The following is a 26573-nucleotide window of genomic DNA, read 5'->3' as shown; positions in this document are numbered from 1 at the left end:
TATTTAATTCTTCTTTCCTTCAGTATTTAGGTTTGTTTTAGCCTCATCACATGAGCTAGGGAGAATATGTTTTGAGCCAAGAAAAGTCTGTACATTATTTGTCACATTTCAAATATCCACATAATGGACAATCATTTGGCCTCATTTTACATTGGACTCTACTTGATCTCTTTTCAATTGGCAGACATTAACATCTTTAGGCAGTAATTAAATCATCGCCAAGTAGTACAGTAAAAAATTAAATCTGGAAGGCTACATTTCATCAGAGACTCAAATTCATCGAACTGTGAGAGGCACACAGCATTTCAATTAAACTATTAACAAATCAATTTTCTTCATCTATTAGAATGGAAAGACATTTTTGAAGGGTGCTAATATTGATGGCATCTAATGATCTGCACTGTAAACCTAGAGGCATATCATTTGTGTTTTGTCAAGAGGTCCTACAAGTCAAACTTCTCAGTTTATACTTTCAGTAACACAGATCTTATTCCATTTTTGCGTACTAAAATTTTCCCTTTTTTATAGTTTGCAGAACCTTCTAAACTGGCATCATTTTCCTACCAGAGCCTGGATAGCTCAGTCGGTAGAGCATCAGACTTTTAATCTGAGAGTCCAGGGTTCAAGTCCCTGTTCGGGCGAGATTTTTTAAACAATACTGTTGTGCGTTTGATAAACAGCTTTTCCAAGTAAAATATTACTTTCTGGGATGGCACAAAGAGAGCATCAGAGCCTGGAAAGCTCAGTCGGTAGAGCATCAGACTTTTAATCTGAGGGTCCAGGGTTCAAGTCCCTGTTTGGTCAAGTTCCTTTTAAACAGTACTGTTGTGCGTTTAATAAACAGCTTTTCCAAGTAAAATATTACTTTCTAGGATGGCACAATGAGATCATCAGTGCCTGGATAGCTCAGTCGGTAGAGCATCAGACTTTTAATCTGAGGGTCCAGGGTTCAAGTCCCTGTTTGGGCGTGTATATTTATGGTATCTAATGATCTGCAGCATAAGGTCAGATGCAGAAAAAATATTTCATCAAGAGACTCTAAAAGCTAAACTTCTCTGTTTACTCTATCAATAATACAACTCTTTTTCCGTTTTCAACAAAGAAAATTTTCTATGGCATATCCCGGTTCAGGCGAGTATCTTTTTAAAAACAGATTGTTCTTTGTGAAATGGAGAACTTTGCAAAGTGGATAATCACCCATTGAGGCAGGCATCTTTTAATTGTTGTTGCTTCATATACTCATTGTTCATTGAGTATCTGTACAGGCTGGCAAATTCCTGTGAAAATTTTAAATGGACTATTGGTTTCATTGTCTTCACTCATTAAAATGATAAAGAAACTATTGAATATGCAGAGGCTAAATGTCATTTCATCTGAAATAATCTCCAGAAACAAATGTTTTACAACTGCAAAACTTTATTTAATTCTTCTTTCCTTCAGTATTTAGGATCGTTTTAGCCTCATCACATGAGCTAGGGAGAATATGTTTTGAGCCAAGAAAAGTCTGTACATTATTTGTCACATTTCAAATATCCACATAATGGACAATCATTTGGCCTCATTTTACATTGGACTCTACTTGATCTCTTTTCAATTGGCAGACATTAACATCTTTAGGCAGTAATTAAATCATCGCCAAGTAGTACAGTTAAAAATTAAATCTGGAAGGCTACATTTCATCAGAGACTCAAATTAATCGAACTGTGAGAGGCACACAGCATTTCAATTAGACTAGTAACAAATCAATTTTCTTCATCTATTAGAATGGAAAGACATTTGTGAAGGGTGCTAATATTGATGGCATCTAATGATCTGCACTGTAAACCTAGAGGCATATCATTTGTGTTTTGTCAAGAGGTCCTACAAGTCAAACTTCTCAGTTTATACTTTCAGTAACACAGATCTTATTCCATTTTTGCGTACTAACATTTTCCCTTTTTTGTAGTTTGCAGAACCTTCTAAACTGGCATCATTTTCCTACCAGAGCCTGGATAGCTCAGTCGGTAGAGCATCAGACTTTTAATCTGAGGGTCCAGGGTTCAAGTCCCTGTTCGGGCGAGAGTTTTTAAACAATACTGTTGTGCATTTAATAAACAGCTTTTCCAAGTAAAATATTACTTTCTGGGATGGCACAATGAGAGCATCAGAGCCTGGATAGCTCAGTCGGTAGAGCATCAGACTTTTAATCTGAGGGTCCAAGGTTCAAGTCCCTGTTCGGGCGAGATCCTTTTAAACTATACTGTTGTGCGTTTAACCCCTTCCTGACAGAGCTAGTTTTTGCGTTCCTGACAGAGCCATTTTTTTCAAATCTGACATGTCTCACTTAAGTGGGGATAACTTTTTTTTGCTTTTACTTATCCCAGTGATTTTGAGATTGTTTTTTCGTGACACATTGTACTTCAAATTAGTGGTAAATTTGGGTCGATACAGTCTGTGTTTTTTTGTGAAAAATACCAAAATGTCGTGAAAAAATGGAAAATTTAGCGATTTGCAAAATGTTAAATTTTCTGCTTGTGAGACAAATAATCTTACCACTCAAAATAGTTAATAACTAACATAGACCATATGTCTACTTTATGTTTCCATCATTATTTCAACTTCCTTTTAATTTTTTTGGACACTAGGAGGCTTACAATATGAATAGCAAATTCTCAAATTTTCAAGAAAATTTCAAACACTGATTTTTTTAGGGACCAGTTCAGTTCTGATGTGACTTTGAGGGACTTGTATGTGAGACACCCCCATAAATGATGCCATTTCAAAAACTGCACCCCTCACAGTATTCAAAACAGCATTTTGGAAGTTTGTTAACCCTTTAGGTGTTTCACAGGAATTAAAACAAAGTGTAGGTGAAATTTCAAAATTTCATTTTTTTTGCAGATTTGCAATTTTAATACATTTTTCTAAGGAACACAGTACATTTTACTAGAGAAATGTGACTAAAAATTGATTCCCCCAATTCTTTTGTTTTCATAAATATCCTATATGTGGCCCTAGTGTGCACGTTGACCAAACCACAGGCTTCATAATAGAAGGAGCAACTACTTGATTTTGGAGCCTCCTTTTTATGAGATTATTTTTTAGGCACCATGTAGGTTTCTAGGCACCATAAGATGCTAAAATTTAGGAACCCCCCCACAAGTGACCCCATTTTGCAAACTACACCCCTCAGGGAATTCATCTAGGGGTATAGTGTACATTTCAAACCCCCAGGGGTTTCACCAATTGTGGTCCAACTGGGCAGTGAAAATGAAAAATTTAATTTTTTACACAAAAATGCAGTTCTGGCTCAAAATTTTTCATTTTCACAAGGAATGAAGGAGACAAAGCCCCCAAAATCTGTGCCCCAATTTCTACCGAGTACGGCAATGCCTCACATGTGACCAAAAAATACCAGTTGGGTGCATGGCAGGACTCAGAAGGGAAGGAGTGATTTTTGGATTTTGCAGCTCAGATTCTGGTGGAATTTTGGTGGGTGCTATGTCGCATTAGCAAGACCCCCCAAGCACCAATACAGTGGAACCCCCCCACAAGTGACCCCATTTTGCAAACTACACCCCTCAGGGAATTCATCTAGGGGTATAGTGTACATTTTAAACCCCCAGGGGTTTCACCAATTTTGATACAAGTGGGCAGTGAAAATGAAAAATTACATTTTTTTACACAAAAATGCAGTTCTGGCTCAAAATTTTTCATTTTCAGAAGGTATGAAGGAGAAAAAGCACCCCAAAATCTGTGCCCCAATTTCTCCCGAGTACGGCAATGCCTCACATGTGACCAAAAAGTACCAGTTGGGTGCATGGCAGGACTCAGAAGGGAAGGAGTGATTTTTGGATTTTGCAGCACAGATTTTGGTGGAATGAATGGTGGGTGCTATGTTGCACCAATACAGTGGAACCCCCCCACAAGTCACCCCATTTTGCAAACTACACCCCTCAGGGAATTCATCTAGGGGTATAGTGTACATTTCAAACCCCCAGGGGTTTCACCAATTTTGATACAAGTGGGCAGTGAACATGAAAAATTACATTTTTTTACACAAAAATGCAGTTCTGGCTCAATATTTTTCATTTTCACAAGGAATGAAGGAGAAAAAGCACCCCAAAATCTGTGCCCCAATTTCTCCCGAGTACGGCAATGCCTCACATGTGACCAAAAAATACCAGTTGGGTGCATGGCAGGACTCAGAAGGGAAGGAGTGATTTTTGGATTTTGCAGCTCAGATTCTGGTGGAATTTTGGTGGGTGCTATGTCGCATTAGCAAGACCCCCCAAGCACCAATACAGTGGAACCCCCCCACAAGTGACCCCATTTTGCAAACTACACCCCTCAGGGAATTCATCTAGGGGTATAGTGTACATTTCAAACCCCCAGGGGTTTCACCAATTTTGATACAACTGGGCAGTGAACATGAAAAATTACATTTTTTTACACAAAAATGCAGTTCTGGCTCAAAATTTTTCATTTTCACAAGAAATGAAGGAGAAAAAGCACCCCAAAATCTGTGCCCCAATTTCTCCCGAGTACGGCAATGCCTCACATGTGACCAAAAAATACCAGTTGGGTGCATGGCAGGACTCAGAAGGGAAGGAGTGATTTTTGGATTTTGCAGCTCAGATTCTGGTGGAATTTTGGTGGGTGCTATGTCGCATTAGCAAGACCCCCCAAGCACCAAGACAGTGGAACCCCCCCACAAGTGACCCCATTTTGCAAACTACACCCCTCAGGGAATTCATCTAGGGGTATAGTGTACATTTCAAACCCCCAGGGGTTTCACCAATTTTGATACAAGTGGGCAGTGAACATGAAAAATTACATTTTTTTACACAAAAATGCAGTTCTGGCTCAAAATTTTTCATTTTCAGAAGGTATGAAGGAGAAAAAGCACCCCAAAATCTGTGCCCCAATTTCTCCCGAGTACGGCAATGCCTCACATGTGACCAAAAAGTACCAGTTGGGTGCATGGCAGGACTCAGAAGGGAAGGAGTGATTTTTGGATTTTGCAGCACAGATTTTGGTGGAATGAATGGTGGGTGCTATGTTGCACCAATACAGTGGAACCCCCCCACAAGTCACCCCATTTTGCAAAGTACACCCCTCCGGGAATTCATCTAGGGGTATAGTGTACATTTCAAACCCCCAGGGGTTTCACCAATTTTGATACAAGTGGGCAGTGAACATGAAAAATTACATTTTTTTACACAAAAATGCAGTTCTGGCTCAAAATTTTTCATTTTCACAAGGAATGAAGGAGAAAAAGCACCCCAAAATCTGTGCCCCAATTTCTCCCGAGTACGGCAATGCCTCACATGTGACCAAAAAATACCAGTTGGGTGCATGGCAGGACTCAGAAGGGAAGGAGTGATTTTTGGATTTTACAGCTCAGATTCTGGTGGAATTTTGGTGGGTGCTATGTCGCATTAGCAAGACCCCCCAAGCACCAAGACAGTGGAACCCCCCCACAAGTGACCCCATTTTGCAAACTACACCCCTCAGGGAATTCATCTAGGGGTATAGTGTACATTTCAAACCCCCAGGGGTTTCACCAATTTTGATACAAGTGGGCAGTGAACATGAAAAATTACATTTTTTTACACAAAAATGCAGTTCTGGCTCAAAATTTTTCATTTTCACAAGGAATGAAGGAGAAAAAGCACCCCAAAATCTGTGCCCCAATTTCTCCCGAGTACGGCAATGCCTCACATGTGACCAAAAAATACCAGTTGGGTGCATGGCAGGACTCAGAAGGGAAGGAGTGATTTTTGGATTTTACAGCTCAGATTCTGGTGGAATTTTGGTGGGTGCTATGTCGCATTAGCAAGACCCCCCAAGCACCAAGACAGTGGAACCCCCCACAAGTGACCCCATTTTGCAAACTACACCCCTCAGGGAATTCATCTAGGGGTATAGTGTACATTTCAAACCCCCAGGGGTTTCACCAATTTTGATACAAGTGGGCAGTGAACATGAAAAATTACATTTTTTTACACAAAAATGCAGTTCTGGCTCAAAATTTTTCATTTTCAGAAGGTATGAAGGAGAAAAAGCACCCCAAAATCTGTGCCCCAATTTCTCCCGAGTACGGCAATGCCTCACATGTGACCAAAAAGTACCAGTTGGGTGCATGGCAGGACTCAGAAGGGAAGGAGTGATTTTTGGATTTTGCAGCACAGATTTTGGTGGAATGAATGGTGGGTGCTATGTTGCACCAATACAGTGGAACCCCCCCACAAGTCACCCCATTTTGCAAAGTACACCCCTCAGGGAATTCATCTAGGGGTATAGTGTACATTTCAAACCCCCAGGGGTTTCACCAATTTTGATACAAGTGGGCAGTGAAAATGAAAAATTACATTTTTTTACACAAAAATGCAGTTCTGGCTCAAAATTTTTCATTTTCAGAAGGTATGAAGGAGACAAAGCACCCCAAAATCTGTGCCCCAATTTCTCCCGAGTACGGCAATGCCTCATGTGTGACCAAAAAGTGGCAGGACTCAGAAGGGAAGGAGTGATATTTGGATTTTGCAGCACAAATTCTGGTGGAATGATGGTGGGTGCTATGTCGCATTAGCAAGACCCCCAAAGCACCAATACAGTGGAACCCCCCCACAAGTGACCCCATTTTGCGAACTACACCCCTCAGGGAATTCATCTAGGGTTATAGTGTACATTTCAAACCCCCAGGGGTTTCACCAATTTTGATACAAGTGGGCAGTGAACATGAAAAATTACATTTTTTTACACAAAAATGCAGTTCTGGCTCAAAATTTTTAATTTTCACAAGGTATGAAGGAGACAAAGCACCCCAAAATATGTGCCCCAATTTCTCCCAAGTACGGCAATGCCTCACATGTGACCAAAAAGTACCAGTTGGGTGCATGGCAGGACTCAGAAGGGAAGGAGTGCTTTTTGGATTTTGCAGCACAGATTTTGGTGGAATGAATGGTGGGTGCTATGTTGCACCAATACAGTGGAACCCCCCCACAAGTCACCCCATTTTGCAAAGTACACCCCTCAGGGAATTCATCTAGGGGTATAGTGTACATTTCAAACCCCCAGGGGTTTCACCAATTTTGATACAAGTGGGCAGTGAACATGAAAAATTACATTTTTTTACACAAAAATGCAGTTCTGGCTCAAAATTTTTCATTTTCACAAGGAATGAAGGAGAAAAAGCACCCCAAAATCTGTGCCCCAATTTCTCCCAAGTACGGCAATGCCTCACATGTGACCAAAAAATACCAGTTGGGTGCATGGCAGGACTCAGAAGGGAAGGAGTGATTTTTGGATTTTGCGGCTCAGATTCTGGTGGAATGAATGGTGGGTGCTATGTGGCATTAGCAAGACCCCCGAAGCACGGTGAAATTATGAACCTAATATTCCATAGATGTGTGGTATATTTTAAAACACTCCTTTATACATAGGCCGGGTTTGTCGGGGCAAGTGTCACACTGGAAAATAGTTTGCTTTCTTATTCCCTTTTTATAGCAAACTTTGCACCTTTTTTGTGTCCTGCCCTTTTTTCCAGTGGAGGGGATTTCATCAGGAAAATGCTGCCCTGGAACAATACGGGGACCAGTACTAGAAGTACTGGGGCCCTCTGCCTGCTGGTTCCCAAATATTAGGCCCTTTATGACTTCCTCTTGAAAGTGCATAAATGTCCCCCTCTGGCCGGTAGAACGGAATAGCACGTAAGCGTTATACAGTGCCATCTGGATGATATACACGGCCACCTTCTTGTACCAGATTTTTGTTTTCCGCAGGGCACTGTACGGCTTCAGTACCTGATCTGAAAGATCCACTCCGCCCATGTACCTATTGTAATCCAGGATACAATTAGGTTTGGAGGTGTGGGTACTGGTACCTCGTACAGGGATGGAGGTGGTACTGTCTCCGTGAATTGTTGTCAGTATAAGGACATCCCTCTTGTCCTTATATTTGACCAACAACATATTTTCGTTGCATATTCCCCTGCTTTCACCCCTTCTCATTACTTGGGCAATGTGCGTTTTTGGGAGGCCTCTTTGGTTCTTGCGCACAGTACCGCAAGCTGCTGTACCTCTTGAACCAAGGGCCTTAAACAGGGGGATGCTGGTGTAAAAGTTATCCACATAGAGGTGATAACCTTTATCCAGGAAGGGGTGCACTAAATCCCAGACAATTTTCCCACTAACACCTACGAGGGAGGGGGGGCATTCTGGCGGTTCAATTCTTGAATCCTTCCCTTCATAAACCCTAAACCTGTGGGTGTACCCTGAGGTGCTTTCACACAGTTTATACATTTTTATGCCATACCTTGCCCTCTTACTGGGAAGGTACTGGCGGAATTTAACCCTTCCTTTAAAATGTATAAGGGACTCGTCGATACAAATAAATTTTTCAGGGATGTACACCTCTTCAAATTTGGCACTGAAATGATCAATGACCGGCCTGACTTTGAATAGCCGGTCAAAGGTGGGATCATCTCTGGGTGGGCACTGTGCATTATCGGTGTAATGTATAAATTTAAGAATTGTCTCAAATCGAGTCCGGGTCATGGCCATACGGTAAAATGGAGTACTGTACAGAACATCTGTACTCCAATATTGCCTAATTTCTGGCTTTTTTACTATGCCCATATGAAACACCAGACCCCAAAACGTCATCATCTCTACTGCATCTACAGGGGTCCACCTAGCAAATGATGACGTGGGGTTTTGAGCAATAAACTGCTGGGCATATAAATTAGTTTGGTCCACCATTAAATTTATAAAATCATCAGAGAAAAATAATTTGAAAAAGTCAATTTCTCTGAGACCTGTGGAATCAAATTGGATTCCTGGCATGGCCAAAAACTCAGGAACCTGGGGCTCAAAATTGTCTGGTGGTGGGGTCCATACGAGATCAATTATTGGGGGGGGGGTCTCAGCTGCTCTACGGGGGCGTCTTTGAGGGGGTCCCTCATCACCAGAGGAGGAAGAGGAGCTTAAGGCAAATCCTTCAAATTCCCCGCTTGCATCACTGGCTGTGTCAGAGTCAGAAGCAAGCATGGCATATGCCTCCTCCACTGAATACATTCTCCTGGATGACTGGGAGGACATTTGGGAGGACATTTGGGAGGACATTTGGGATGCCATTTTTATTTTTGTGTTACTGGTAGTGAAATGTTTCAACACGTGTATAGTGTAGGGGGGGGTACAAACTTTATTTCAATCCGGGGGGTATGTAGTGTGTAGTGTGTATGTAGTGCAGAAAAAAAAAAAATACTTTATACCAATAAAAAAAAAAAAAATGAAGGGGTTAAAAATAAAAAACTTAAGGGGTTAAAAAAAAAAAAAAGGTCCTGCGCCAAAAATTGAGCACAGATGTTGGTCAGTAACGTCTGTCACTGAACAGCGCTCAAAGGCAACAGGAATTTGATCAAAAAAAAAAAAAATAGATCAACCCTGTGCCGAAAAAGATGATCAGTGATGTACGTCACTGATCAGCGCACAGCGGCCACAGGACACCCACAAAATCACAGTGTGTGTAAAAAAAAATTAAAAAAAGACCCCACAGCACACACACACAAAAAAAGGTGATCAGTGATGCGACACTGATTACCAGTGAGGTGCAGCAGGTGCACAACCTTTGGTGCAACTGACAGGTATATATAAAAAAAAAAAAACCTCTGTACCCCCAAAAAAGTTGCTGATCACCTCAGATATAGTGATCAGCACAAAAGGCGGGGGCAGCAGACACAAAATTTAGCACTCTCTATCACTCTCTGTCACTATCTCTCTCTATCTCTCTATCTCTCACTATCTATCACTCTATGACACTGCAGCAGCAGCACTGACAGGTATATCTATATATAGAAAAAAACCTGCGCCCCCAAAAAGTTGCTGATCAGTTAATTTATACTGATCAGCACAAAAGGAGGGGGCAGCAGTCAGTTATATAAAAAATATATAGCACAATCTGTCACTATCTCTCTCTATCTCTCTCTATCTCTCTCTATCTCTCTATAACTATCACACTGCAGCAGCACAAAATATAGCACTCTGTCACTAGGCCTCTCTATCTATCTCTCTCTCTCTATCTCTCTCTCTCTATCTATAACTATATCACACTGCAGCAGCACAAAATATAGCACTCTCTGACACTATCTCTCTCTCTATCTCTCTCTATCTCTCTCTATCTCTCTCTATCTCTCTCTATCTCTCTATCTCTCTCTATCTCTCTATCTATCTCTCTATCTAGCTATTACACTGCAGCAGCACAATTTCACAGCACAGGAAGGCACAAGTAGCAACAGGATCCAGGAAGCAGTGATGAAGCAGCGATCAGGTAAGTATGGAGCAAGGTTCTGGTCAGTATGGCGGCAGGGGGGTACGGTGACCGCACTGCACGCTATTCCAGACCGGAATGGCGTCTGCAGTGCAGTCACCGTTAGTTTAAATCCCCCTCCTTGGCTGTGATTGGTCCGTCGGTCCGACGGACCAATCACGGCCTTTGGGGGCGGGCGGGGTGAGGTGGGGTGACACCAGTGTCACCCTTACACCCCGCGGTGATTGGTGCTGTACTTTACAGCACCAATCACCTCTGATCCCGTGTCACCGGCGAACGTTATTCGCCGGTGACACAGGAAAACGCTGTGAATGGCTGTTCACACTGAACAGCCAATCACAGCGATCGCCGACAGGGGGGCGGCATCGCAGCCCCCCCTGGGCATGCACGGACATGTCTGCTGTCAGGGACAGCAGACATGTTGAAACTGTCACCGCGTCTATAGACGCGGTGACAGTTTAAATCCATGACGTACATTTACGCCATGTGTCGGGAAGTGCTTCCCGACCATGACGTAAATGTACGTCAAATGTCGGGAAGGGGTTAATAAACAGATTTTCCAAGTAAAATATTACTTTCTGGGATGGCACAATGAGATCATCAGAGCCTGGATAGCTCAGTCGGTAGAGCATCAGACTTTTAATCTGAGGGTCCAGGGTTCAAGTCCCTGTTCAGGCGTGTATATTTATGGTATTTAATGATCTGCAGCATAAGGTCAGATGCAGAAAAAATATTTCATCAAGAGACTCTAAAAGCTAAACTTCTCTGTTTAATCTATCAATAATACAACTCTTTTTCCGTTTTCAACAAAGAAAATTTTCTTTGGCATATCCCGGTTCAGGCGAGTATCTTTTTAAAAACAGATTGTTCTTTGTGAAATGGAGAACTTTGCAAAGTGGAAAATCACCCATTGAGGCAGGCATCTTTTAATTGTTGTTGCTTCTCATACTCATTGTTCATTGAGTATCTGTACAGGCTGGCAAATTCCTGTGAATATTTTAAATGGACTATTGGTTTCATTGTCTTCACTCATTAAAATGATAAAGAAACTATTGAATATGCAGAGGCTAAATGTCATTTCATCTGAAATAATCTCCAGAAACAAATGTTTTACAACTGCAAAACTTTATTTAATTCTTCTTTCCTTCAGTATTTAGGTTTGTTTTAGCCTCATCACATGAGCTAGGGAGAATATGTTTTGAGCCAAGAAAAGTCTGTACATTATTTGTCACATTTCAAATATCCACATAATGGACAATCATTTGGCCTCATTTTACATTGGACTCTACTTGATCTCTTTTCAATTGGCAGACATTAACATCTTTAGGCAGTAATTAAATCATCGCCAAGTAGTACAGTAAAAAATTAAATCTGGAAGGCTACATTTCATCAGAGACTCAAATTCATCGAACTGTGAGAGGCACACAGCATTTCAATTAAACTATTAACAAATCAATTTTCTTCATCTATTAGAATGGAAAGACATTTTTGAAGGGTGCTAATATTGATGGCATCTAATGATCTGCACTGTAAACCTAGAGGCATATCATTTGTGTTTTGTCAAGAGGTCCTACAAGTCAAACTTCTCAGTTTATACTTTCAGTAACACAGATCTTATTCCATTTTTGCGTACTAAAATTTTCCCTTTTTTATAGTTTGCAGAACCTTCTAAACTGGCATCATTTTCCTACCAGAGCCTGGATAGCTCAGTCGGTAGAGCATCAGACTTTTAATCTGAGGGTCCAGGGTTCAAGTCCCTGTTCGGGCGAGATTTTTTAAACAATACTGTTGTGCGTTTGATAAACAGCTTTTCCAAGTAAAATATTACTTTCTGGGATGGCACAAAGAGAGCATCAGAGCCTGGAAAGCTCAGTCGGTAGAGCATCAGACTTTTAATCTGAGGGTCCAGGGTTCAAGTCCCTGTTTGGTCAAGTTCCTTTTAAACAGTACTGTTGTGCGTTTAATAAACAGCTTTTCCAAGTAAAATATTACTTTCTAGGATGGCACAATGAGATCATCAGTGCCTGGATATCTCAGTCGGTAGAGCATCAGACTTTTAATCTGAGGGTCCAGGGTTCAAGTCCCTGTTTGGGCGTGTATATTTATGGTATCTAATGATCTGCAGCATAAGGTCAGATGCAGAAAAAATATTTCATCAAGAGACTCTAAAAGCTGAACTTCTCTGTTTACTCTATCAATAATACAACTCTTTTTCCGTTTTCAACAAAGAAAATTTTCTATGGCATTTCCCGGTTCAGGCGAGTATCTTTTTAAAAACAGATTGTTCTTTGTGAAATGGAGAACTTTGCAAAGTGGAAAATCACCCATTGAGGCAGGCATCTTTTAATTGTTGTTGCTTCTCATACTCATTGTTCATTGAGTATCTGTACAGGCTGGCAAATTCCTGTGAAAATTTTAAATGGACTATTGGTTTCATTGTCTTCACTCATTAAAATGATAAAGAAACTATTGAATATGCAGAGGCTAAATGTCATTTCATCTGAAATAATCTCCAGAAACAAATGTTTTACAACTGCAAAACTTTATTTAATTCTTCTTTCCTTCAGTATTTAGGTTTGTTTTAGCCTCATCACATGAGCTAGGGAGAATATGTTTTGAGCCAAGAAAAGTCTGTACATTATTTGTCACATTTCAAATATCCACATAATGGACAATCATTTGGCCTCATTTTACATTGGACTCTACTTGATCTCTTTTCAATTGGCAGACATTAACATCTTTAGGCAGTAATTAAATCATCGCCAAGTAGTACAGTAAAAAATTAAATCTGGAAGGCTACATTTCATCAGAGACTCAAATTCATCGAACTGTGAGAGGCACACAGCATTTCAATTAAACTATTAACAAATCAATTTTCTTCATCTATTAGAATGGAAAGACATTTTTGAAGGGTGCTAATATTGATGGCATCTAATGATCTGCACTGTAAACCTAGAGGCATATCATTTGTGTTTTGTCAAGAGGTCCTACAAGTCAAACTTCTCAGTTTATACTTTCAGTAACACAGATCTTATTCCATTTTTGCGTACTAAAATTTTCCCTTTTTTATAGTTTGCAGAACCTTCTAAACTGGCATCATTTTCCTACCAGAGCCTGGATAGCTCAGTCGGTAGAGCATCAGACTTTTAATCTGAGGGTCCAGGGTTCAAGTCCCTGTTCGGGCGAGATTTTTTAAACAATACTGTTGTGCGTTTGATAAACAGCTTTTCCAAGTAAAATATTACTTTCTGGGATGGCACAAAGAGAGCATCAGAGCCTGGAAAGCTCAGTCGGTAGAGCATCAGACTTTTAATCTGAGGGTCCAGGGTTCAAGTCCCTGTTTGGTCGAGTTCCTTTTAAACAGTAATGTTGTGCGTTTAATAAACAGCTTTTCCAAGTAAAATATTACTTTCTAGGATGGCACAATGAGCTCATCAGTGCTATTATATTAAATATTACTTTCTGGGATGGCACAATGAGAGCATCAGAGCCTGGATAGCTCAGTCGGTAGAGCATCAGACTTTTAATCTGAGGGTCCAGGGTTCAAGTCCCTGTTCGGGCGAGATCCTTTTAAACTATACTGTTGTGCGTTTAATAAACAGATTTTCCAAGTAAAATATTACTTTCTGGGATGGCACAATGAGATCATCAGAGCCTGGATAGCTCAGTCGGTAGAGCATCAGACTTTTAATCTGAGGGTCCAGGGTTCAAGTCCCTGTTCGGGCGTGTATATTTATGGTATTTAATGATCTGCAGCATAAGGTCAGATGCAGAAAAAATATTTCATCAAGAGACTCTAAAAGCTAAACTTCTCTGTTTAATCTATCAATAATACAACTCTTTTTCCGTTTTCAACAAAGAAAATTTTCTTTGGCATATCCCGGTTCAGGCGAGTATCTTTTTAAAAACAGATTGTTCTTTGTGAAATGGAGAACTTTGCAAAGTGGAAAATCACCCATTGAGGCAGGCATCTTTTAATTGTTGTTGCTTCTCATACTCATTGTTCATTGAGTATCTGTACAGGCTGGCAAATTCCTGTGAATATTTTAAATGGACTATTGGTTTCATTGTCTTCACTCATTAAAATGATAAAGAAACTATTGAATATGCAGAGGCTAAATGTCATTTCATCTGAAATAATCTCCAGAAACAAATGTTTTACAACTGCAAAACTTTATTTAATTCTTCTTTCCTTCAGTATTTAGGTTTGTTTTAGCCTCATCACATGAGCTAGGGAGAATATGTTTTGAGCCAAGAAAAGTCTGTACATTATTTGTCACATTTCAAATATCCACATAATGGACAATCATTTGGCCTCATTTTACATTGGACTCTACTTGATCTCTTTTCAATTGGCAGACATTAACATCTTTAGGCAGTAATTAAATCATCGCCAAGTAGTACAGTAAAAAATTAAATCTGGAAGGCTACATTTCATCAGAGACTCAAATTCATCGAACTGTGAGAGGCACACAGCATTTCAATTAAACTATTAACAAATCAATTTTCTTCATCTATTAGAATGGAAAGACATTTTTGAAGGGTGCTAATATTGATGGCATCTAATGATCTGCACTGTAAACCTAGAGGCATATCATTTGTGTTTTGTCAAGAGGTCCTACAAGTCAAACTTCTCAGTTTATACTTTCAGTAACACAGATCTTATTCCATTTTTGCGTACTAAAATTTTCCCTTTTTTATAGTTTGCAGAACCTTCTAAACTGGCATCATTTTCCTACCAGAGCCTGGATAGCTCAGTCGGTAGAGCATCAGACTTTTAATCTGAGGGTCCAGGGTTCAAGTCCCTGTTTGGGCGTGTATATTTATGGTATCTAATGATCTGCAGCATAAGGTCAGATGCAGAAAAAATATTTCATCAAGAGACTCTAAAAGCTGAACTTCTCTGTTTACTCTATCAATAATACAACTCTTTTTCCGTTTTCAACAAAGAAAATTTTCTATGGCATTTCCCGGTTCAGGCGAGTATCTTTTTAAAAACAGATTGTTCTTTGTGAAATGGAGAACTTTGCAAAGTGGAAAATCACCCATTGAGGCAGGCATCTTTTAATTGTTGTTGCTTCTCATACTCATTGTTCATTGAGTATCTGTACAGGCTGGCAAATTCCTGTGAAAATTTTAAATGGACTATTGGTTTCATTGTCTTCACTCATTAAAATGATAAAGAAACTATTGAATATGCAGAGGCTAAATGTCATTTCATCTGAAATAATCTCCAGAAACAAATGTTTTACAACTGCAAAACTTTATTTAATTCTTCTTTCCTTCAGTATTTAGGTTTGTTTTAGCCTCATCACATGAGCTAGGGAGAATATGTTTTGAGCCAAGAAAAGTCTGTACATTATTTGTCACATTTCAAATATCCACATAATGGACAATCATTTGGCCTCATTTTACATTGGACTCTACTTGATCTCTTTTCAATTGGCAGACATTAACATCTTTAGGCAGTAATTAAATCATCGCCAAGTAGTACAGTAAAAAATTAAATCTGGAAGGCTACATTTCATCAGAGACTCAAATTCATCGAACTGTGAGAGGCACACAGCATTTCAATTAAACTATTAACAAATCAATTTTCTTCATCTATTAGAATGGAAAGACATTTTTGAAGGGTGCTAATATTGATGGCATCTAATGATCTGCACTGTAAACCTAGAGGCATATCATTTGTGTTTTGTCAAGAGGTCCTACAAGTCAAACTTCTCAGTTTATACTTTCAGTAACACAGATCTTATTCCATTTTTGCGTACTAAAATTTTCCCTTTTTTATAGTTTGCAGAACCTTCTAAACTGGCATCATTTTCCTACCAGAGCCTGGATAGCTCAGTCGGTAGAGCATCAGACTTTTAATCTGAGGGTCCAGGGTTCAAGTCCCTGTTCGGGCGAGATTTTTTAAACAATACTGTTGTGCGTTTGATAAACAGCTTTTCCAAGTAAAATATTACTTTCTGGGATGGCACAAAGAGAGCATCAGAGCCTGGAAAGCTCAGTCGGTAGAGCATCAGACTTTTAATCTGAGGGTCCAGGGTTCAAGTCCCTGTTTGGTCGAGTTCCTTTTAAACAGTAATGTTGTGCGTTTAATAAACAGCTTTTCCAAGTAAAATATTACTTTCTAGGATGGCACAATGAGCTCATCAGTGCTATTATATTAAATATTACTTTCTGGGATGGCACAATGAGAGCATCAGAGCCTGGATAGCTCAGTCGGTAGAGCATCAGACTTTTAATCTGAGGGTCCAGGGTTCAAGTCCCTGTTCGGGCGAGATCCTTTTAAACTATACTGTTGTGCGTTTAATAAACAGATTTTCCAAGTAAAATATTACTTTCTGGGATGGCACAATGAGATCATCAGAGCCTGGATAGCTCAGTCGGTAGAGCATCAGACTTTTAATCTGAGGGTCCAGGGTTCAAGTCCCTGTTCGGGCGTGTATATTTATGGTATTTAATGATCTGCAGCATAAGGTCAGATGCAGAAAAAATATTTCATCAAGAGACTCTAAAAGCTAAACTTCTCTGTTTAATCTATCAATAATACAACTCTTTTTCCGTTTTCAACAAAGAAAATTTTCTTTGGCATATCCCGGTTCAGGCGAGTATCTTTTTAAAAACAGATTGTTCTTTGTGAAATGGAGAACTTTGCAAAGTGGAAAATCACCCATTGAGGCAGGCATCTTTTAATTGTTGTTGCTTCTCATACTCATTGTTCATTGAGTATCTGTACAGGCTGGCAAATTCCTGTGAATATTTTAAATGGACTATTGGTTTCATTGTCTTCACTCATTAAAATGATAAAGAAACTATTGAATATGCAGAGGCTAAATGTCATTTCATCTGAAATAATCTCCAGAAACAAATGTTTTACAACTGCAAAACTTTATTTAATTCTTCTTTCCTTCAGTATTTAGGTTTGTTTTAGCCTCATCACATGAGCTAGGGAGAATATGTTTTGAGCCAAGAAAAGTCTGTACATTATTTGTCACATTTCAAATATCCACATAATGGACAATCATTTGGCCTCATTTTACATTGGACTCTACTTGATCTCTTTTCAATTGGCAGACATTAACATCTTTAGGCAGTAATTAAATCATCGCCAAGTAGTACAGTAAAAAATTAAATCTGGAAGGCTACATTTCATCAGAGACTCAAATTCATCGAACTGTGAGAGGCACACAGCATTTCAATTAAACTATTAACAAATCAATTTTCTTCATCTATTAGAATGGAAAGACATTTTTGAAGGGTGCTAATATTGATGGCATCTAATGATCTGCACTGTAAACCTAGAGGCATATCATTTGTGTTTTGTCAAGAGGTCCTACAAGTCAAACTTCTCAGTTTATACTTTCAGTAACACAGATCTTATTCCATTTTTGCGTACTAAAATTTTCCCTTTTTTATAGTTTGCAGAACCTTCTAAACTGGCATCATTTTCCTACCAGAGCCTGGATAGCTCAGTCGGTAGAGCATCAGACTTTTAATCTGAGGGTCCAGGGTTCAAGTCCCTGTTTGGGCGTGTATATTTATGGTATCTAATGATCTGCAGCATAAGGTCAGATGCAGAAAAAATATTTCATCAAGAGACTCTAAAAGCTGAACTTCTCTGTTTACTCTATCAATAATACAACTCTTTTTCCGTTTTCAACAAAGAAAATTTTCTATGGCATTTCCCGGTTCAGGCGAGTATCTTTTTAAAAACAGATTGTTCTTTGTGAAATGGAGAACTTTGCAAAGTGGAAAATCACCCATTGAGGCAGGCATCTTTTAATTGTTGTTGCTTCTCATACTCATTGTTCATTGAGTATCTGTACAGGCTGGCAAATTCCTGTGAAAATTTTAAATGGACTATTGGTTTCATTGTCTTCACTCATTAAAATGATAAAGAAACTATTGAATATGCAGAGGCTAAATGTCATTTCATCTGAAATAATCTCCAGAAACAAATGTTTTACAACTGCAAAACTTTATTTAATTCTTCTTTCCTTCAGTATTTAGGTTTGTTTTAGCCTCATCACATGAGCTAGGGAGAATATGTTTTGAGCCAAGAAAAGTCTGTACATTATTTGTCACATTTCAAATATCCACATAATGGACAATCATTTGGCCTCATTTTACATTGGACTCTACTTGATCTCTTTTCAATTGGCAGACATTAACATCTTTAGGCAGTAATTAAATCATCGCCAAGTAGTACAGTAAAAAATTAAATCTGGAAGGCTACATTTCATCAGAGACTCAAATTCATCGAACTGTGAGAGGCACACAGCATTTCAATTAAACTATTAACAAATCAATTTTCTTCATCTATTAGAATGGAAAGACATTTTTGAAGGGTGCTAATATTGATGGCATCTAATGATCTGCACTGTAAACCTAGAGGCATATCATTTGTGTTTTGTCAAGAGGTCCTACAAGTCAAACTTCTCAGTTTATACTTTCAGTAACACAGATCTTATTCCATTTTTGCGTACTAAAATTTTCCCTTTTTTATAGTTTGCAGAACCTTCTAAACTGGCATCATTTTCCTACCAGAGCCTGGATAGCTCAGTCGGTAGAGCATCAGACTTTTAATCTGAGGGTCCAGGGTTCAAGTCCCTGTTCGGGCGAGATTTTTTAAACAATACTGTTGTGCGTTTGATAAACAGCTTTTCCAAGTAAAATATTACTTTCTGGGATGGCACAAAGAGAGCATCAGAGCCTGGAAAGCTCAGTCGGTAGAGCATCAGACTTTTAATCTGAGGGTCCAGGGTTCAAGTCCCTGTTTGGTCGAGTTCCTTTTAAACAGTAATGTTGTGCGTTTAATAAACAGCTTTTCCAAGTAAAATATTACTTTCTAGGATGGCACAATGAGCTCATCAGTGCTATTATATTAAATATTACTTTCTGGGATGGCACAATGAGAGCATCAGAGCCTGGATAGCTCAGTCGGTAGAGCATCAGACTTTTAATCTGAGGGTCCAGGGTTCAAGTCCCTGTTCGGGCGAGATCCTTTTAAACTATACTGTTGTGCGTTTAATAAACAGATTTTCCAAGTAAAATATTACTTTCTGGGATGGCACAATGAGATCATCAGAGCCTGGATAGCTCAGTCGGTAGAGCATCAGACTTTTAATCTGAGGGTCCAGGGTTCAAGTCCCTGTTCGGGCGTGTATATTTATGGTATTTAATGATCTGCAGCATAAGGTCAGATGCAGAAAAAATATTTCATCAAGAGACTCTAAAAGCTAAACTTCTCTGTTTAATCTATCAATAATACAACTCTTTTTCCGTTTTCAACAAAGAAAATTTTCTTTGGCATATCCCGGTTCAGGCGAGTATCTTTTTAAAAACAGATTGTTCTTTGTGAAATGGAGAACTTTGCAAAGTGGAAAATCACCCATTGAGGCAGGCATCTTTTAATTGTTGTTGCTTCTCATACTCATTGTTCATTGAGTATCTGTACAGGCTGGCAAATTCCTGTGAATATTTTAAATGGACTATTGGTTTCATTGTCTTCACTCATTAAAATGATAAAGAAACTATTGAATATGCAGAGGCTAAATGTCATTTCATCTGAAATAATCTCCAGAAACAAATGTTTTACAACTGCAAAACTTTATTTAATTCTTCTTTCCTTCAGTATTTAGGTTTGTTTTAGCCTCATCACATGAGCTAGGGAGAATATGTTTTGAGCCAAGAAAAGTCTGTACATTATTTGTCACATTTCAAATATCCACATAATGGACAATCATTTGGCCTCATTTTACATTGGACTCTACTTGATCTCTTTTCAATTGGCAGACATTAACATCTTTAGGCAGTAATTAAATCATCGCCAAGTAGTACAGTAAAAAATTAAATCTGGAAGGCTACATTTCATCAGAGACTCAAATTCATCGAACTGTGAGAGGCACACAGCATTTCAATTAAACTATTAACAAATCAATTTTCTTCATCTATTAGAATGGAAAGACATTTTTGAAGGGTGCTAATATTGATGGCATCTAATGATCTGCACTGTAAACCTAGAGGCATATCATTTGTGTTTTGTCAAGAGGTCCTACAAGTCAAACTTCTCAGTTTATACTTTCAGTAACACAGATCTTATTCCATTTTTGCGTACTAAAATTTTCCCTTTTTTATAGTTTGCAGAACCTTCTAAACTGGCATCATTTTCCTACCAGAGCCTGGATAGCTCAGTCGGTAGAGCATCAGACTTTTAATCTGAGGGTCCAGGGTTCAAGTCCCTGTTTGGTCAAGTTACTTTTAAACAGTACTGTTGTGCGTTTAATAAACAGCTTTTCCAAGTAAAATATTACTTTCTAGGATGGCACAATGAGATCATCAGTGCCTGGATAGCTCAGTCGGTAGAGCATCAGACTTTTAATCTGAGGGTCCAGGGTTCAAGTCCCTGTTTGGGCGTGTATATTTATGGTATCTAATGATCTGCAGCATAAGGTCAGATGCAGAAAAAATATTTCATCAAGAGACTCTAAAAGCTGAACTTCTCTATTTACTCTATCAATAATACAACTCTTTTTCCGTTTTCAACAAAGAAAATTTTCTTTGGCATATCCCGGTTCAGGCGAGTATCTTTTTAAAAACAGATTGTTCTTTGTGAAATGGAGAACTTTGCAAAGTGGAAAATCACCCATTGAGGCAGGCATCTTTTAATTGTTGTTGCTTCTCATACTCATTGTTCATTGAGTATCTGTACAGGCTGGCAAATTCCTGTGAAAATTTTAAATGGACTATTGGTTTCATTGTCTTCACTCATTAAAATGATAAAGAAACTATTGAATATGCAGAGGCTAAATGTCATTTCATCTGAAATAATCTCCAGAAACAAATGTTTTACAACTGCAAAACTTTATTTAATTCTTCTTTCCTTCAGTATTTAGGTTTGTTTTAGCCTCATCACATGAGCTAGGGAGAATATGTTTTGAGCCAAGAAAAGTCTGTACATTATTTGTCACATTTCAAATATCCACATAATGGACAATCATTTGGCCTCATTTTACATTGGACTCTACTTGATCTCTTTTCAATTGGCAGACATTAACATCTTTAGGCAGTAATTAAATCATCGCCAAGTAGTACAGTAAAAAATTAAATCTGGAAGGCTACATTTCATCAGAGACTCAAATTCATCGAACTGTGAGAGGCACACAGCATTTCAATTAAACTATTAACAAATCAATTTTCTTCATCTATTAGAATGGAAAGACATTTTTGAAGGGTGCTAATATTGATGGCATCTAATGATCTGCACTGTAAACCTAGAGGCATATCATTTGTGTTTTGTCAAGAGGTCCTACAAGTCAAACTTCTCAGTTTATACTTTCAGTAACACAGATCTTATTCCATTTTTGCGTACTAAAATTTTCCCTTTTTTATAGTTTGCAGAACCTTCTAAACTGGCATCATTTTCCTACCAGAGCCTGGATAGCTCAGTCGGTAGAGCATCAGACTTTTAATCTGAGGGTCCAGGGTTCAAGTCCCTGTTCGGGCGAGATTTTTTAAACAATACTGTTGTGCGTTTGATAAACAGCTTTTCCAAGTAAAATATTACTTTCTGGGATGGCACAAAGAGAGCATCAGAGCCTGGAAAGCTCAGTCGGTAGAGCATCAGACTTTTAATCTGAGGGTCCAGGGTTCAAGTCCCTGTTTGGTCAAGTTCCTTTTAAACAGTACTGTTGTGCGTTTAATAAACAGCTTTTCCAAGTAAAATATTACTTTCTAGGATGGCACAATGAGATCATCAGTGCCTGGATAGCTCAGTCGGTAGAGCATCAGACTTTTAATCTGAGGGTCCAGGGTTCAAGTCCCTGTTTGGGCGTGTATATTTATGGTATCTAATGATCTGCAGCATAAGGTCAGATGCAGAAAAAATATTTCATCAAGAGACTCTAAAAGCTGAACTTCTCTATTTACTCTATCAATAATACAACTCTTTTTCCGTTTTCAACAAAGAAAATTTTCTATGGCATTTCCCGGTTCAGGCGAGTATCTTTTTAAAAACAGATTGTTCTTTGTGAAATGGAGAACTTTGCAAAGTGGAAAATCACCCATTGAGGCAGGCATCTTTTAATTGTTGTTGCTTCTCATACTCATTGTTCATTGAGTATCTGTACAGGCTGGCAAATTCCTGTGAAAATATTAAATGGACTATTGGTTTCATTGTCTTCACTCATTAAAATGATAAAGAAACTATTGAATATGCAGAGGCTAAATGTCATTTCATCTGAAATAATCTCCAGAAACAAATGTTTTACAACTGCAAAACTTTATTTAATTCTTCTTTCCTTCAGTATTTAGGTTTGTTTTAGCCTCATCACATGAGCTAGGGAGAATATGTTTTGAGCCAAGAAAAGTCTGTACATTATTTGTCACATTTCAAATATCCACATAATGGACAATCATTTGGCCTCATTTTACATTGGACTCTACTTGATCTCTTTTCAATTGGCAGACATTAACATCTTTAGGCAGTAATTAAATCATCGCCAAGTAGTACAGTAAAAAATTAAATCTGGAAGGCTACATTTCATCAGAGACTCAAATTCATCGAACTGTGAGAGGCACACAGCATTTCAATTAAACTATTAACAAATCAATTTTCTTCATCTATTAGAATGGAAAGACATTTTTGAAGGGTGCTAATATTGATGGCATCTAATGATCTGCACTGTAAACCTAGAGGCATATCATTTGTGTTTTGTCAAGAGGTCCTACAAGTCAAACTTCTCAGTTTATACTTTCAGTAACACAGATCTTATTCCATTTTTGCGTACTAAAATTTTCCCTTTTTTATAGTTTGCAGAACCTTCTAAACTGGCATCATTTTCCTACCAGAGCCTGGATAGCTCAGTCGGTAGAGCATCAGACTTTTAATCTGAGGATCCAGGGTTCAAGTCCCTGTTCGGGCGAGATTTTTTAAACAATACTGTTGTGCGTTTGATAAACAGCTTTTCCAAGTAAAATATTACTTTCTGGGATGGCACAAAGAGAGCATCAGAGCCTGGAAAGCTCAGTCGGTAGAGCATCAGATTTTTAATCTGAGGGTCCAGGGTTCAAGTCCCTGTTTGGTCGAGTTCCTTTTAAACAGTAATGTTGTGCGTTTAATAAACAGCTTTTCCAAGTAAAATATTACTTTCTAGGATGGCACAATGAGCTCATCAGTGCTATTATATTAAATATTACTTTCTGGGATGGCACAATGAGAGCATCAGAGCCTGGATAGCTCAGTCGGTAGAGCATCAGACTTTTAATCTGAGGGTCCAGGGTTCAAGTCCCTGTTTGGTCGAGATCCTTTTAAACAGTACTGTTGTGCGTTTAATAAACAGTTTTTCCAAGTAAAATATTACTTTCTAGGATGGCACAATGAGGTCATCAGAGCCTGGATAGCTCAGTCAGTAGAGCATCAGACTTTTAATCTGAGGGTCCAGGGTTCAAGTCCCTGTTTGGGCGTGTATATTTATGGTATCTAATGATCTGCAGCATAAGGTCAGATGCAGAAAAAATATTTCATCAAGAGACTCTAAAAGCTAAACTTCTCTGTTTACTCTATCAATAATACAACTCTTTTTCCGTTTTCAACAAAGAAAATTTTCTTTGGCATATCCCGGTTCAGGCGAGTATCTTTTTAAAAACAGATTGTTCTTTGTGAAATGGAGAACTTTGCAAAGTGGAAAATCACCCATTGAGGCAGGCATCTTTTAATTGTTGTTGCTTCTCATACTCATTGTTCATTGAGTATCTGTACAGGCTGGCAAATTCCTGTGAAAATTTTAAATGGACTATTGATTTCATTGTCTTCACTCATTAAAATGATAAAGAAACTATTGAATATGCAGAGGCTAAATGTCATTTCATCTGAAATAATCTCCAGAAACAAATGTTTTACAACTGCAAAACTTTATTTAATTCTTCTTTCCTTCAGTATTTAGGTTTGTTTTAGCCTCATCACATGAGCTAGGGAGAATATGTTTTGAGCCAAGAAAAGTCTGTACATTATTTGTCACATTTCAAATATCCACATAATGGACAATCATTTGGCCTCATTTTACATTGGACTCTACTTGATCTCTTTTCAATTGGCAGACATTAACATCTTTAGGCAGTAATTAAATCATCGCCAAGTAGTACAGTAAAAAATTAAATCTGGAAGGCTACATTTCATCAGAGACTCAAATTCATCGAACTGTGAGAGGCACACAGCATTTCAATTAAACTATTAACAAATCAATTTTCTTCATCTATTAGAATGGAAAGACATTTTTGAAGGGTGCTAATATTGATGGCATCTAATGATCTGCACTGTAAACCTAGAGGCATATCATTTGTGTTTTGTCAAGAGGTCCTACAAGTCAAACTTCTCAGTTTATACTTTCAGTAACACAGATCTTATTCCATTTTTGCGTACTAAAATTTTCCCTTTTTTATAGTTTGCAGAACCTTCTAAACTGGCATCATTTTCCTACCAGAGCCTGGATAGCTCAGTCGGTAGAGCATCAGACTTTTAATCTGAGGGTCCAGGGTTCAAGTCCCTGTTCGGGCGAGATTTTTTAAACAATACTGTTGTGCGTTTGATAAACAGCTTTTCCAAGTAAAATATTACTTTCTAGGATGGCACAATGAGATCATCAGTGCCTGGATAGCTCAGTCGGTAGAGCATCAGACTTTTAATCTGAGGGTCCAGGGTTCAAGTCCCTGTTCAGGCGTGTATATTTATGGTATCTAATGATCTGCAGCATAAGCTCAGATGCAGAAAAAATATTTCATCAAGAGACTCTAAAAGCTAAACTTCTCTGTTTATTCTATCAATAATACAAATCTTTTTCCGTTTTCAACAAAGGAAATTTTCTTTGGCATATCCCGGTTCAGGCGAGTATCTTTTTAAAAACAGATTGTTCTTTGTGAAATGGAGAACTTTGCAAAGTGGAAAATCACCCATTGAGGCAGGCATCTTTTAATTGTTGTTGCTTCATATACTCATTGTTCATTGAGTATCTGTACAGGCTGGCAAATTCCTGTGAAAATTTTAAATGGACTATTGGTTTCATTGTCTTCACTCATTAAAATGATAAAGAAACTATTGAATATGCAGAGGCTAAATGTCATTTCATCTGAAATAATCTCCAGAAACAAATGTTTTACAACTGCAAAACTTTATTTAATTCTTCTTTCCTTCAGTATTTAGGTTCGTTTTAGCCTCATCACATGAGCTAGGGAGAATATGTTTTTAACCAAGAAAACTCTGTACATTATTTGTCACATTTCAAATATCCACATAATGGACAATCATTTGGCCTCATTTTACATTGGACTCTACTTGATCTCTTTTCAATTGGCAGACATTAACATTTTTAGGCAGTAATTAAATCATCGACAGTAGTACAGTTAAAAATTAAATCTGGAAGGCTACATTTCATCAGAGACTCAAATTCATCGAACTGTGAGAGGCACACAGCATTTCAATTAGACTAGTAACAAATCAATTTTCTTCATCTATTAGAATGGAAAGACATTTTTGAAGGGTGCTAATATTGATGGCATCTAATGATCTGCACTGTAAACCTAGATTCATATCATTTGTGTTTTGTCAAGAGGTCCTACAAGTCAAACTTCTCAGTTTATACTTCCAGTAACACAGATCTTATTCCATTTTTGCGTACTAAAATTTTCCCTTTTTTATAGTTAGCAGAACCTTCTAAACTGGCATCATTTTCCTACCAGAGCCTGGATAGCTCAGTCGGTAGAGCATCAGACTTTTAATCTGAGGGTCCAGGGTTCAAGTCCCTGTTCGGGCGAGATTTTTTAAACAATACTGTTGTAAACAGCTTTTCCAAGTAAAATATTACTTTCTTGGATGGCACAATGAGAGCATCAGAGCCTGGATAGCTCAGTCGGTAGAGCATCAGACTTTTAATCTGAGGGTCCAGGGTTCAAGTCCCTGTTCGAGCGAGATCCTTTTAAACAATACCGTTGTGCGTTTAATAAACAGCTTTTCCAAGTAAAATATTACTTTCTGGGACGGCACAATGAGATCGTCAGAGCCTGGATAGCTCAGTCGGTAGAGCCTCAGACTTTTAATCTGAGGGTGCTGGGTTCAAGTCCCTGTTTGGGCGTGTATATTTATGGTATCTAATGATCTGCAGCATAAGCTCAGATGCAGAAAATATATTTCATCAAGAGACTCTAAAAGCTAAACTTCTCTGTTTATTCTATCAATAATACAAATCTTTTTCCGTTTTCAACAAAGA

General features: G+C 38.5%; 2 non-coding genes across 2 annotated transcripts; both read left to right on the top strand.

Annotated features, from left to right (window-relative positions):
- Positions 1–10913: 10913 nt before the first annotated feature.
- Positions 10914–10986, top strand: TRNAK-UUU (transfer RNA lysine (anticodon UUU)). Its single transcript has one exon. It is a non-coding gene; the product is annotated as a tRNA-Lys (tRNA).
- A 13972-nt stretch (positions 10987–24958) lies between these two features.
- Positions 24959–25031, top strand: TRNAK-UUU (transfer RNA lysine (anticodon UUU)). The gene has a single exon. It is a non-coding gene; the product is annotated as a tRNA-Lys (tRNA).
- The last annotated feature ends 1542 nt before the right edge of the window (positions 25032–26573 follow it).

Source organism: Crinia signifera, unplaced genomic scaffold (genome assembly GCF_055691185.1).
Source record: "Crinia signifera unplaced genomic scaffold, ASM5569118v1 HAP2_SCAFFOLD_506, whole genome shotgun sequence".
Classification (NCBI taxonomy): Eukaryota; Metazoa; Chordata; class Amphibia; order Anura; family Myobatrachidae; genus Crinia; species Crinia signifera.
The sequence above is the reverse complement of the archived record's forward strand: the minus strand, read 5'-3'. Positions and strand labels throughout refer to the sequence as shown.